This window comes from Ovis aries, chromosome 1 (genome assembly GCF_016772045.2).
Source record: "Ovis aries strain OAR_USU_Benz2616 breed Rambouillet chromosome 1, ARS-UI_Ramb_v3.0, whole genome shotgun sequence".
NCBI classification, from domain to species: Eukaryota; Metazoa; Chordata; class Mammalia; order Artiodactyla; family Bovidae; genus Ovis; species Ovis aries.
This window is the reverse complement of record NC_056054.1, coordinates 237,159,749-237,173,239: the sequence shown is the minus strand read 5'-3', so window position 1 is coordinate 237,173,239 and position 13,491 is coordinate 237,159,749. Positions and strand designations below refer to the sequence as shown.

At 35.9% G+C, this 13,491-nt stretch overlaps 1 long non-coding RNA gene across 1 annotated transcript in view; it reads right to left on the bottom strand.

Annotated features, from left to right (window-relative positions):
* The window catches only part of LOC132657702 (uncharacterized), a 43,712-nt gene that overhangs the window by 2,537 nt on the left and 27,684 nt on the right, over positions 1 to 13,491 (bottom strand). Inside the window, exon 2 of the long non-coding RNA XR_009596229.1 lies at positions 8,394 to 8,450. This is a non-coding gene — a long non-coding RNA (uncharacterized LOC132657702). The remainder of the gene's footprint in view (positions 1 to 8,393; positions 8,451 to 13,491) is intronic.

Genomic DNA, 13,491 nt, shown 5'->3' with positions numbered 1-13,491 from the left:
GCTTAAAAAAACTAAAGAGCCATAAAATTTCCCTCTTTCAAACACTTTTTAAAATGATTATATGGTTTATATGTTTAAAGATTTCGTAAGACTATCAAGGAAATATAGATAGCAAAATATCCGGCTTTGAAAATCCTGGATATAGACAATGTAAATTTCCTTCATATATTTTTTTAAAAGGTAAGTAAATGTAATATATTTTTAAGAAGGCTTCTAGTAAAATAGTTTAAATAAAAAGATAAAGCTTTGGATCTAAGATAAGACTTTTCTGTGTTAAAAATAAAAAATGAGATAGCCTTGATCTCAGCGTGTTAACAAAGTAAGCATTATTTGCATGGAACTGAGTTTGTGTGGAACTGAGCCAATTTACTTTCAGGTTTCATTGGAGAAAACAGGGGCCCAAGAGAGCTTTCTATAGTCCATGGTTTATGCTCATCTTTCATTTACATTACTCAGCTTCTCTTTGGTTTCTTCATCTTTTCATTCTTACTCTTATTCTATATCCTCTCTACTTAAATTCTCCATATTGTACTGTCTTTCAGGTGCTTAAAACTTCTCTACTGACTTGAAGGATGGATATTCAATCCTTCCTTTATTGACCTACTATATATGTTGGGCATTGGGAGTACAGCAGGAATTTCCCTGCCCTCATGGAATTAACATTTTAGTGAAAGAAAAAGACAACTGACAGGAAAGCAAGTAAATAAGAATTACATAGGATACATACTAAGAAGCACACTAATAGGTGGATATGATGGGGGAGGAGATGATGAGATTCTTCATTGCTGATTCACAAGTTGGCTGCAATTAGAATCACCTGTAGAGGTCTGGTTTGTTTTAATTCTGCTGCTACGGTCCTACTCAGAATAATTCTTAGTAGTGGGACCCCATCAGCTGAAGTTTTATAAGCTTCCTAGGTAATTTTGATATATGTGTAAGGATTGAGAACTACTATTTTAGAGGAAGACCTCTTGAAGATGTTTGAACTGAGACCTGAAGGAAGAAGTCAGCCTGCTGAAGTGGAGAAGAGATTGCTTCAGAGAGAAAAGAGCAGTTGCAAAGACCTAAGGAGGGAGAGACTTTGGCATGTCCCAGGAAGAGAATGGAGTGTCACAGAGCTGGAGCTCAGTAGGAGAGAGAGAGAATGGGTGTGTGTAGAAGCAGGTAGACAGCAGTTCATGCTATAGTTGGAATATTATATATCTTATATGTTTGACATTTAAACGAAATGAAATCACTGGAGAATTTTAATCAGGTGAGTGAGATGATCTTAATATTTTCTAAAAGAACACCCTGGCTGTTATATGGAAGATGGATTTTTAAGGGGCAATTGTTGCAGAGGAGAAACCAGGTAAGGAGACTATGACTTCAGGCCAATAAAGAAGATGGTCTCTTGGATAGTGTGGTGGCAATGGAGTGGACGGAGTGCATGAACATGGAGAATATTTTAGAAGAGGAACGGGTGGGACTTGCTATGCATCTATTATCCATTCCCTAAGAAAGAAAATCTGAGCAGTGAGCCACTTAGTTGACAAACCCACTCCATTTCCATTGCAGAACATCATGCCATCTTATAGGCTACTAATTTTCCTTGTGTCCATTAATGGATGGTTGTCTTAGTATTTGGAGCTCTAATGAGTCATGGCCCGTGGCTTATATGGGACAAACCAAGTTAATTCATACAGGAGGAAGAGCTTTATTTTGAGAGGGGTTACAGGTATGATAGTTACTCAGTCTTTCTTAGATTCCCCATTAATGATAATTTTTTACAAATTTGTCATTAGTGAATGACATAATGGTCAAATGTATAAATTATGAAAATAGTGAACTTCTCAAAGGTATGTGTAAATGTGTTTTAATTAAACTTAGGTAAGACATGCATGTTTTCAAGGCCAAGATGTTTTTAAAATGAGTTTTTATTCTGCTGGCCTCAGGCTGGCCAGCTAAACTGATTTCATCTTTAAAAAAAAAATATAGTAGGTTGGTTATAAAGGTGGAAGAAACTGTTGTGATTTTTGTTAGACTGTCATAAATCAAGTTTTAGAGAAACAACCAGGAATATATATTTTCTTATGTAGCTTGTCATGTGCAAAAATTTGCAGAGTTTAAAGAAACATTGTAAATGAGAATATCTCTATAAAATTGTTGTAAACATTTCTCAAATTTCTAATGAAAAAGTAACACCTGGAAAAAGTACTTTAATGTTTTCAATGAAAATTCACTAAATGTTTACCTTAAGTTCCCCCAACTTTAAGTATTTGCATTTATTATTTATACATGTTGAATGTAAAGTCTGTTATGTTTGCCTGTGACCAAATGGGCAAAACATGCATTCTGAGCCTAAACATATCCAATATCTTGATTCATTGACCTGTAAAGTAAGAACTTGATTTTGCTTCTATAAAAAGGAAAAGGGAAAACTTGTGTGCCAGAACAAAAATAGTGTCTTAATGTTTCCCTTTCCTCATGGATTTCTCAATTCTCTGTAATGAATACCTCCCATGAGTCCTTAAAAAGGATTTTTGTTAGGCAGAGAAACTTTCCAACAGCTTTCTTGCTTGCCAAAATTATTAAGACCTCCTGACATGCTATGTTAGCCCAACAATAACAAACTCTACCTCTAAAATTTCAGCTGCATGTAGAAAAGCAGCTTAAATCATATGTACATTTTGCCACTTGTATTTTAACCTGAATTCTGAATTCCTTTCTTTTCTAAAGATTTATTACTTGAATAACTATACTAGATACTGTATTGGAGAGGAATATTAAGTAGTTAACAAAAAACTATGCAGGAATTCCCTTCTAGGCTGAGCCACTAACCTTTAAGATAATTATGTTAGTGAATAGGAACATTGGTTGGATGTGAAAAGTTATGAAAGCTCAGATGCTTTGAAAAAATGTTGGTACAGTAGAGAAATCAACAGCATTGACCCTAGGACTATTTCCTTTCTTATCCTCTCTCCTTCAGACTTCTTTCCCTGTCTCCAAATGAACGTCTTATAATTCTTTTGTTCCAAGCTGCATCTTTCATTTTCTTTTTGTTTACTCCTGTACCAAGTATGTAATTCTTATCAAGTTCTCAAAGCATCTTTTTTCTCTTTCACAAACTCCCTGAAATCTCAGCACCCCCAGAGAAGCCCTGGAAATGAATTGGTAAGCATTTTCTTTCTCATTTAATTCCCCTGGATGTGGCCCACACATCGTGTGAATAAGATGCACAGCCTAGCACAATCCTAGGCTGTTCTACTCACATAAGATATCTGATTGTGTGATTCTCACATACCACAGAATCAGTGACTTTAGCATCTTGGGAAATGCTTTTTCAGGTGGCAGCTAACCTTCAAGTTTTTCTCTTCCAAAATGACCCAGAAGGAAAGAGCAACACAAGAGTGTAAAAAGTAGAAAAGAAGGATTCCTTCACTCCCAAAATAAGCCATTCCCAAATAACAATTATTTGCACCCAACCCTTTGCTAATAATTCAATTGAAGGATATACAGAAACAAAAACAATTAGAGATATGGGCATATAGATTCTAAGACCTATAAGGAAAAGACTTAAAATTCTCTTCAATGAATGTTAAAGATTTGCTATAAGGAAACGAGTTCTAGAATAGATCTTGGTGGATCTGTGAATCAAGACCAGTGCAGAATATAATAGAGGATTAGGAAGTCACATCCAACCAATATAAAAGGAAGGAGAACCTGAATTGAACCAAGAAAAATAGATTAGTTTCTCTTTCACATTAATTTCTTATTGCTGGTATAAAAATTATTACACATCTAGTGACAATACAAATTTATCCTACAGTTCTGGAGGCTAGAAGTCAGAAATGGGTCTTCCTTGGCTAAAATCAGGTATTGGAAGGAATTTAGGGCTCCATTCTCCAGACTAGAAAAAAGTCTGTTCTTAACTTTTCTACCTTTTAGAGGTTTTTAGGGACTGCCATCCTTCATTTTACTCCATAGTTTTCATAGTGATTGCAGTATTTGGTGAGAGGGGCCTATGCCAGTGCCTGTCCTGGAATTATTGGAGAACAAGAGTAAATGGAAGTGGTTGTAGAGATTATCAAAGGAGTGTGCTACTGCTAAGTCACTTCAGTCATGTCCAACTCTGTGCGACCCCATAGACAGCAGCCCACCAGGCTCCCCCATCCCTGGGATTCTCCAGGCAAGAACACTGGAGTGGGTTGCCATTTCCTTCTCCAATGCAGGAAAGTGAAAAGTGAAACTGAAAAGTGAAAGTGAAGTCGCTCAGTCGTGTCCGACTCTTCGAGACCCCATGGACTGCAGCCTACCAGGCTCCTTTGTCCATGGGATTTTCCAGGCAAGTGTACTGGAGTGGGGTGCTATCGCTTTCTCAAAGGAGTTTAAGCATTTGCAAATTAAGCATTCGGGGTTTTCACAGAAATACTTGCAAGTCATTCAGCAGAAGATGGATATTATTGTGGAAAATGCAATTTGAGCTGATATTGCAATCTTTGGGTCTTGGTAAAACTTGGGTTACATATAGTCCATTCCTGAGTTTTGAGTTCAGACATTCTTGGCTAACCTTTTTTTTTTTTCAATATCTAAATACTATGATCCAATTATAAATTGCTAAAGATAATTACTTGTACCAGATAAATCTCAATTGAATTTTCTGGTACACTTTGGTATGAAGTTGAGCAATCTCAACACACAGCACCGCTCACAGAAAGGGTCTAGCAATTATTTTTGTTTGGGTGAATTACACATGACATGAATGACTCAAAAGTGTTATGACATAAGAGCCACAATTGTTCCAGTTTGCCAACATAGAAAAAAAAATTCCATACTTGATTTACTGTTCTTTGTGTAATTTCAAATTTGTGCATGTATTCAATTTAGGATATTGTTTCTTTCTATAAAGCTGTCTAATTTTCATTTTAAAGCATATTTATTGCAATAAGGAACTGTACATACTTAACATGTACAATTTGAGCTTGAACATATGCAAACACCTGTGATATCATCGTGACAAGGTAAAAGACATACCTAATACCTAGATAGCATATTAAAAAGCAAAGATATTACTTTGCCAACAAAGGTCCATGTAGTCAAGGCTATGCTTTTTCCAGTGGTCATGTATGAATGTGAGAGTTGGACTGTGAAGAAAGCCGAGCGCCAAAGAATTGATGCTTTTGAACTGTGGTGTTGGGGAAGACTCTTGAGAGTCCCTTGGACTGCAAGGAGATCCAACCAGTCCATCCTAAAGGAGATCAGTCCCGGGTGTTCATTGGAAGGACTAATGCTGAGGCTGAAACTCCAATACTTTGGCCACCTCATGCGAAGAGTTGACTCATTGGAAAAGACCCTGATGCTGGGAGGGATTGGGGGCAGGAGGAGAAGGGGACGACAGAGGATGAGATGGCTGGATGGCATCACCGACTCAATAGACATAAGTTTGGGTAAACTCCGGGAGTTGGTGATGGACAGGGAGACCTGGCATGCTGCGGTTCATGGGGTCACAGATAGTCAGACACGACTGAGTGACTGAACTGAACTGAATACCTCACAAAGTTTCCTTGTGTCCTCTGTTTTTTCTTTTTTTTTTAAATTTATTTATTTTCAATTGGAGGATAATTGCCTTACAATACTGTGTTGGTTTCTGCCATACATCAACATGAATCTGCCATAGGTATACATAAGTCCCCTCCTTCTGAACCTCCTTCCCATTTCTCACCCCATCCCACCCCTCGGGGTTGTCACTGAGTACACATTTGAACTCCCTGCATCGTACAGCAAATTCCCACTGGCTATTTATGTTACTTATGGTAATGTATATATTTCAGTGCTACTCTCTCAATTTGTCCCACCCTCTCCTTTCCCCCACTGTGTCCACAAATCTGTTCTCTATATGTAATCTCTATTGTTTCCCTGAAAGTAAGTTCATCAGTACCATCTTTGTAGATTCCACATATATGCATTAATATATGATACTTGTTTTTCTCTTTCTGACTTTCTTCACTCTCTATGGTAGGCTCTAGGGTCATCCACCTCATTAGAACTGAGTCGATGCATTCCTTTTTATGGTTGAGTAATATTCCATTGCATATATGTACTATAGTTCTTTATCCATTCATCTGTTGATGGACATCTAGGTTGTTTTCATGTTCTGGTATTATAAACTGTGCTGCAATAAACACTGGGGTACATGTGTCTTTTTCAGTTATGGTTTCCTAAGGGTATATACCCAGTAGTGGGATTGTTGGGTCATAGTTTTGCTCCTAGTTTGTTTTAAGGAATTTATATCCTTTTTTTTTGTGGAAAGATGCCCAGCATCATTAATTATTGGGAAATGAAAATTAAAAATACAATATGATATCATCTTACATTGGTTAGTGTTAGTTGCTCAGTCGTGCCTGACTCTTTGTGACCTGTTGGACTGCAGCCCACCAGGCTCATCTGTCCATGAGATTTTCCAGGCAAGGATACTGGAGTGGGTTGCCATTTCCTTCTCCAGGGGATCTTCCCAACCCAGGGATTGAACCCAGGTACCCTGCACTGCAGGCAGATTCTTTACTGACTGAGCTACAAGGCTAGGATGATTATTATTAAAAAAAAAAAAACAACCCAAAGATAACAAGTGGCAAGGATATGGATAAATTGGAACTCTTACACACTGTTCATGGGAATGTAAAATAATGCGATTAAGAAAAAGAATAAACTACCAGGATTCAGCAGTCCTACTTCAGGGTATATATTCAAAAGAGGTGAAATCAATCTTGAAGAGATGTCTACACTTCCATGTTCATTGCAGTACTATTCAATGATAGCTAAGATATGGAAATAATCTAAATGTCATCATTGATGAATAGATACAGAAAATGTATAAACATACAATAGAATATAATTCAGCCTTTACAAAGAAGGAAATCCTGCCATTTGCCACAACATAGATGAATTTGGAGGACATTATAAAAGTGAAATAAGTGTCAAAGAAGAGGAAATATGGCATGATTCCACTTATGAGGTATCTAAATTAGGCAGACTCATAGAGGCAAACCCTTCCCTGTTGGTTCAGTCAGTAAAGCGTCTGCCTGCAATGTAGGAGACCCAGGTTCAATCCCTGGGTTGGAAAGATCCCTTGTAGAAGGAAATGGCAGTCCACTCCAGTATTCTTGCCTAGAGAATCCCAAGGACAGAAGAGCCTGGTGGGCTACAGTCCATGGGATCGCAAATAGTTGGACATAACTGAGTGACTAACACTTTCACTTTCAGAGAGACAGAGAATATTTAATTTTCAATGAAGTGCTCATGGACACAAGGTTAAATTTTGCAAACATGATCCTTAATTTGGTGGGGCAATAAGTTTACTGTCCATCATCTATAATACTCTTAGGTAATCCATTGTTATAGATTCCTTTGTTTTGAGACATTTTCTCTAAAATGTCTTTTTATAATGCATACACTCCTAAGAAAAGTAGCTCATTTTGTTTTCAATAATGATAGGTAATATTCTTGAAGACTTAGTTTCTCAAACAGTAACTACTTTGCAATGAAATTATGAATGAAATGTGAATGTGAATCTTATATTAAGTGGGAATGTACTTATTTAGAGCATTGAAGAAATTCTTTTGGAATCTAGAAGGGCACAATACTTCTTAAAAAGTGGTTGATATTTGAGTTGGAAAAGGATGTTATCTAGAAGAAAAGAAGTATCAGAAAATATCACAGTGGATAGACTCCAAAGACAATCTTTAATTTATAATTTTTTTTTTTTTGAGCATCCCTGTGGGAAGGAGCATACCATAGTATTTTTGAGTATATTCTCAGTATGCTTCTTTAAGAGCCAATGATATAATATTAAAATTTTGTCCTGCGAAAAAGCTAACTATCTTCTGGAAGGGATGTACATTTGGTTTGGTGTTCCCTGGCCCAATGATTAAGGGAATATCCACAAAGACCCTTATAAAATTGTTTAGGTATTCTCTTCAGTATGACTTCTGGCTATTTGCATTCTTTAGTGTTATAATTTTTCAATGCTGAAAAAAATATCTAAACTTCAGACCTGGTTCTGAGAGAACTAAACTTTTCTCGATGTCATTAAGTTGATAGATGATGTTGGAGGCCATTATAAAGTCTATTTGTAAGTGGAGGGAGTTGGGATTGTGGAACACATACAAACAAAATCCGTCTGGTATTTATGTGAGCGTGTGTTTATAAAGGCAGTTTCTACCTTACAAACTGATTGTATTTTAAAAACTCATTCCGTTGCTTAGAATGCAGATACATTTTCTCTTAGAATTAAACGTTTTGTATAGTGGCTAGGTTCCCACACCACCTCTCATGATTTCTGAAGTGTCCATGTATACCAACACCATTAAGGAAATAGCTATTATATACAATACTGCTCTTTGGAAAAATGAACTTACTTGCCAACTCAGGATTCTGGAGACTTCTTTTCTCCTTACCTTCTGTAAGTCATGCAACTGTAGACAGAAAACAAATTAATCAGAAGAGTGCTAAATGCCAGAGCAAAGCAGAGGGCAATTAATTAAAAGAAGAAGAAATAATAGAGCAGTCATAAGAGAAGGAAAATAGAAAGGTTTCTAGAAAAGATACAAGAGAAAAATAACAGAATATCAGAGAAGCAATATAATGGAGAGTATTTCTAGAATTCTTTATATGGAAGAACAAAATGCCAAGAGTTGCTAAAACAACTTTGAAGAAAAATAAGGTAAAATTATGAAACAGTAGTAAATTATAAATGACAAATTTACAAAATAATGATAATCAATGTAATATGGTATTGAAGCAGCCTAGATAAAGGGACCAATCAAATAGAATGAAAAAAATACCTAAGAAATAGATCTACTATATATAAAAATTTGAATTTGATATAATAATGAAATTGCTATTACTTATTAGTAGAAATGATACAATAAATTGTACAGAGTAGCTAATATTGAAAAACATAGTTATATCCCTTCCTAAAACCATATACAAACAATAACTCTAGGCATTATATACTGCTAGTAAACTTATAAATTAGCATGAGCTAACATTGTATGGCAATATAGACATGTACTAATTTTCTATTGGTGCTGTATTAATAATAAGTCAAGTAGCTTAAAACAACACAGAACTATTATCTCACAGTACTGGAGGTCAGAAATCTGAAATGGGTCTCTCTGGATTAAAGTGGGCCAGCAGGGTTGTATTCCTTCCTGGAAACTCTAGGAAAGAGTCTGCTTCCTTGTTTTTTTCTAGCTTCTAGAGGCCCTCTACATTCCCTCCATCTTCATGTCAGAAACATTGAGCTGAGTCCTTCTCATACTACCATCTCTCTGATTCTTCCTCTCACTTTTTTCTTCCTTCTTGTACTTATGAGGACCCTTGTGAGGACACTGGATCTACCTGAATAATCCAAGGTAATCTCATCTCAAGGTCAGTTGGTTAGCAACCTTAATTTCCTTTTGCCATGTAAACAAACATACTCACAAATTCTGGGGATTAAAACATGGACTTCTTTGAGGAGCTATTATTCTGCCTACAATAGGAACTATCTATTAAAACTGAGTCTTTTATGTCTAATGACCTTGCACTTTCATTTCTAGGTTGAGTCCCTTCAGAAAATTTGGTACCTTTTCAAAAGAATTTATATAAGATAGTTGCAGCATTTTTGGTAGTTAAAAATTAACTGTGAGACAAAAGATTTGTGTTGTTTCAACACTTATCATCAACAGCAAGGGAAAACTGGTCCACTGATAGAATAGAATATTATTCAATTGTCAGACATAATGAACTAGAGGCCACAAGTGTCAACATGTGCATCGCATGTTGACGCTTGCGCATTGCTCAAAAGCAAAATGTTGGAAGCTGTTTGTTCTATGGTATCATTTATATAAAGTTTAAAACCTAAAGACAACCATATTTTACTTAGGAACACATGGCATGCAGTGTAAGTAATTTTCACCTAAGCTACAGTGTTTTAGACTCATCCCTTAGCCTTCAATTTTGTGTTTATGCCTACCCTCCTATAGCAGGTGTTGGTAAATTAATGGCACTGTGGGTAGCCCACATTTTCTGTGAATAAAGTTTTATTGAAATATAGCATGTCCACCTTTCTGTAAATAAAATTTTATTGAATGAGAGCCATGCTCATTATAAAAAAACATTTTATTTATGGCTAATTTCCTACTACAGTGGCAGAGTTGAGTAGTTGTGACAGAGATTGGATGGCCCTCAAAAGTCTGAATTATTTACTACTGGCCATTTAAGAAAAAGGTTGATAGTACTGGTTGAGTTAACACCACTTGTTCAGTCTTGGGCATTGAGTTGGTTCCACGAAGATGCTTAGAGGGTCCTGTGCTCAAAGAACTTAGACTGATAGAAAAAAAGATATAAAATAAGTTCAATAAAATGGCTTACTCTCTGGAAGGAAGTTATGTAAAACACAATGAAATGTGAGATTTTTCCTCAGGGATCAAAAGGACAAATAAATGAAGATTAAAATATAGAGAGCCTGGCTCATTATTATGAGGACTTCAGTGCTGTGTGTTTACTATTGGAATTCATAGGCTTGTCACTGTCATCCTCCTATGAAACTGCATGAGTAATAGTATAGAAGTGGAGGAAAGAAAAAAAAGGCAGAAATAGAACATTTAGATGAGAAGAGAATGTTGAAAGGGTGTTAAATAATGAAAGATAGGGACACTAATTTTTGTTTTATTTTTGGCCACAAACCCATTCCCCCTGCATTGGAAGTACAGAATCTTAACCACTGAATCACCAGGGAAATTCCTATTTCTATTTTTAAACAAGTTAACAGTTCAAAATACAGAGTCAATAAAGCTATCATTTATCTTTTTTATATTAACAAAATGCAAATCAGTCATTTTTATAAGAAACATAGCCTTTTGATTTCCCTAGTGCTAACTGTAAATAAAGTGAATAGATTTCTCAAATTATATTGCCTGGGTTTTCATACTAACATTAGATTTAATATACATGCCTATAAAATATGAATGTGGTTCATTTAAAGGATACCAAATAAGTTTTTGAGGTAAATTCTTTCTTGTGAGAGAACACATTTATTTTCTTTATTGGATTCTTAAGGTAATAAAAAAAGTAGATAAGTTGTCATCATGATCATTACGCATTTTTCCTGATGGAGTTCCTAAGGCCTGTTCTGTTCTCTGGAGAGCATGTTTCATTCTGCTGCTTAGTCAATCATGTTTTCCCAAATGGCCATTAAAGTTTATTTTGGCTCATGCCATCTGTTTAGAGAAACCACTTTTATCTGTCTCCAGAATAAGAATAATTTACATGTAATATATTATTCTCTTCTTCAGTTCTGTTTGGTTATTCCGTGGCTCCAAGTATTTGTTCTCTTAGGAGTTCTGCTAAGGAGGAGCTGGGCACTTGTACATATATATTTACAAATGATATTTGAAAAAATGATATTTAATCAATACAAAACTGTTATTACTTGGTTTTCCTTCCTGAATAGTTTTTCAAATTTTCAGTTATCAATGAATGCCTCTTAGCTATGAGATTTTAAGAATTACTTTGATGATAAAGCTTTTTTAAAAGGACATTTTGTTTTTTTTCTCAGGTAGAACCATACTAGGCTATAATTTCTTGCTTAGCTCTGTTATGTATAACATCAAAATGGTATTTCTTTAACAAATAGGGAACAGAACTTTTATTTTTCTCTAATAAAGTTGTTCATTTAAATCGAATTTAATAATACTCCTGTGGTTTTTATTAGACTTCATTCTTTTCTTCAGCTGGCAATGACTTTCTTAAGAAGAGGCAAGAGTGAATTCAATCACAGGAAAGTATTGCTACATTTGGGATGGTAAAGAGATGGGAAACCTAGCTGGTGCTGCTGGTTGAACAGGAATGGAAGTACAGTAATGGCTAAGAATCTTCCTAGTCATGTGTGAATAAAGATCCCTCAAGGCCACAGTTATAACATCAAGGAGATACAGTTTTGAATTAGTGAACTATATGGCTGATTCATGTTGATGTTTGCAAGAAACCAACACAATTATCCTTCCATTAAAAAATAAAATTTAAAAAAGGAAATAGTGACTAGTATAATACTGGGGAGATTATATGTTTATTCTGACTTTGACTTCAGAAACATGTTTCAATTTTCTCTTAAGAAATTTGTTTTGTATTAAAATAATAAAATATATTTAGAATTCTAAAATCTAAAGAAGTGAAATATGTTTAGATTTCAAAATGGTTGTCTTACCATTGGTGCATTTTACAACTATTTATCCATTAATAATATGCTTTATTATTATAATTATACAGTGGAAGTAATAAATAGATTCAAGGGATTAGATCTGATAGAGTGCCTGAAGAACTATGGATGGAGGTTCATGACTTTGGACACCAGGCAGTGATCAAGACCATCCCCAAGAAAAACAAACGCAAAAAGGCAAAATAGTTGTCTGAGGAGGCCTTACAAATAGCTGAGAAAACAACAGAAGCAAAAGGCAAACGAGAAAAGGAAACATATACCCATCTGAATGCAGAGTTCCAAAGAATAGCAAAGAGAGATAAGAAAGCCTTCCTCAGTGATCAATGTAAAGAAATGGAGGAAAACAATAGAATGGGAAAGGCTAGATATCTCTTCAAGAAAATTAGAGATACCAAAGGAATATTTCATGCAAAGATGGGCTCAGTAAAGGACAGAAATAGTATGGACCTAACAGAAACAGAAGATATTAAGAAGAGGTGGCAAGGATACACAGAAGAACTAGACAAAAAGGATCTTCATGACCCAGATAATCATGATGGTGTGGTCACTCACCTAGAGCCAGACATCCTGGAATGTGAAGTCAAGTGGGCCTTAGGAAGCATCACTATGAACAAAGCTAGTGGAGGTGATGGAATTCCAGGTGAGCTATTTCAAGCCCTAAAAGATCATGACGTGAAAGTGATGCACTCAACATGCCAGCAAATTTGGAAAACTCAGCAGTGGCCACAGGACTGGAAAAGGTCAGATTCATTCCAATCCCCAAAAAGGCAATGCCAAAGAATGTTCAAACTACCACACAATTGCACTCATCTCAAAAGTTAGCAAAATAATGCTCAAAACTCTCCAAGCCAGGCTTGGAGTACACGAACTGTGAACTTCTAGATGTTCAAGTTGGATTTAGAAAACAGAGGAGCCAGAGATCACATTGCCAACATCCATTGGATCATTGAGAAAAGCAACAGAATTCCAGAAAAACATCTACTTTATTGACTATGCCAAAGCCTTTGATTGTGTGGATCACAACAAACTGTGGAAAATTCTGAAAGAGATGGGAATACCAGACCACCTGACCTGCCTCCTGAGAAATCTATATACAGGTCAAGAAGCAACAGCTAGAACTGGACATGGAACAACAGACTGGTTCCAAATCGGGAAAGGAGTACATCGAGGCTGTATATTGTCACCCTGCTTATTTAACTTCTATGCAGAGTACATCATGAGAAATGCTGGGCTGGGTGAAGCACAAGCTGGAA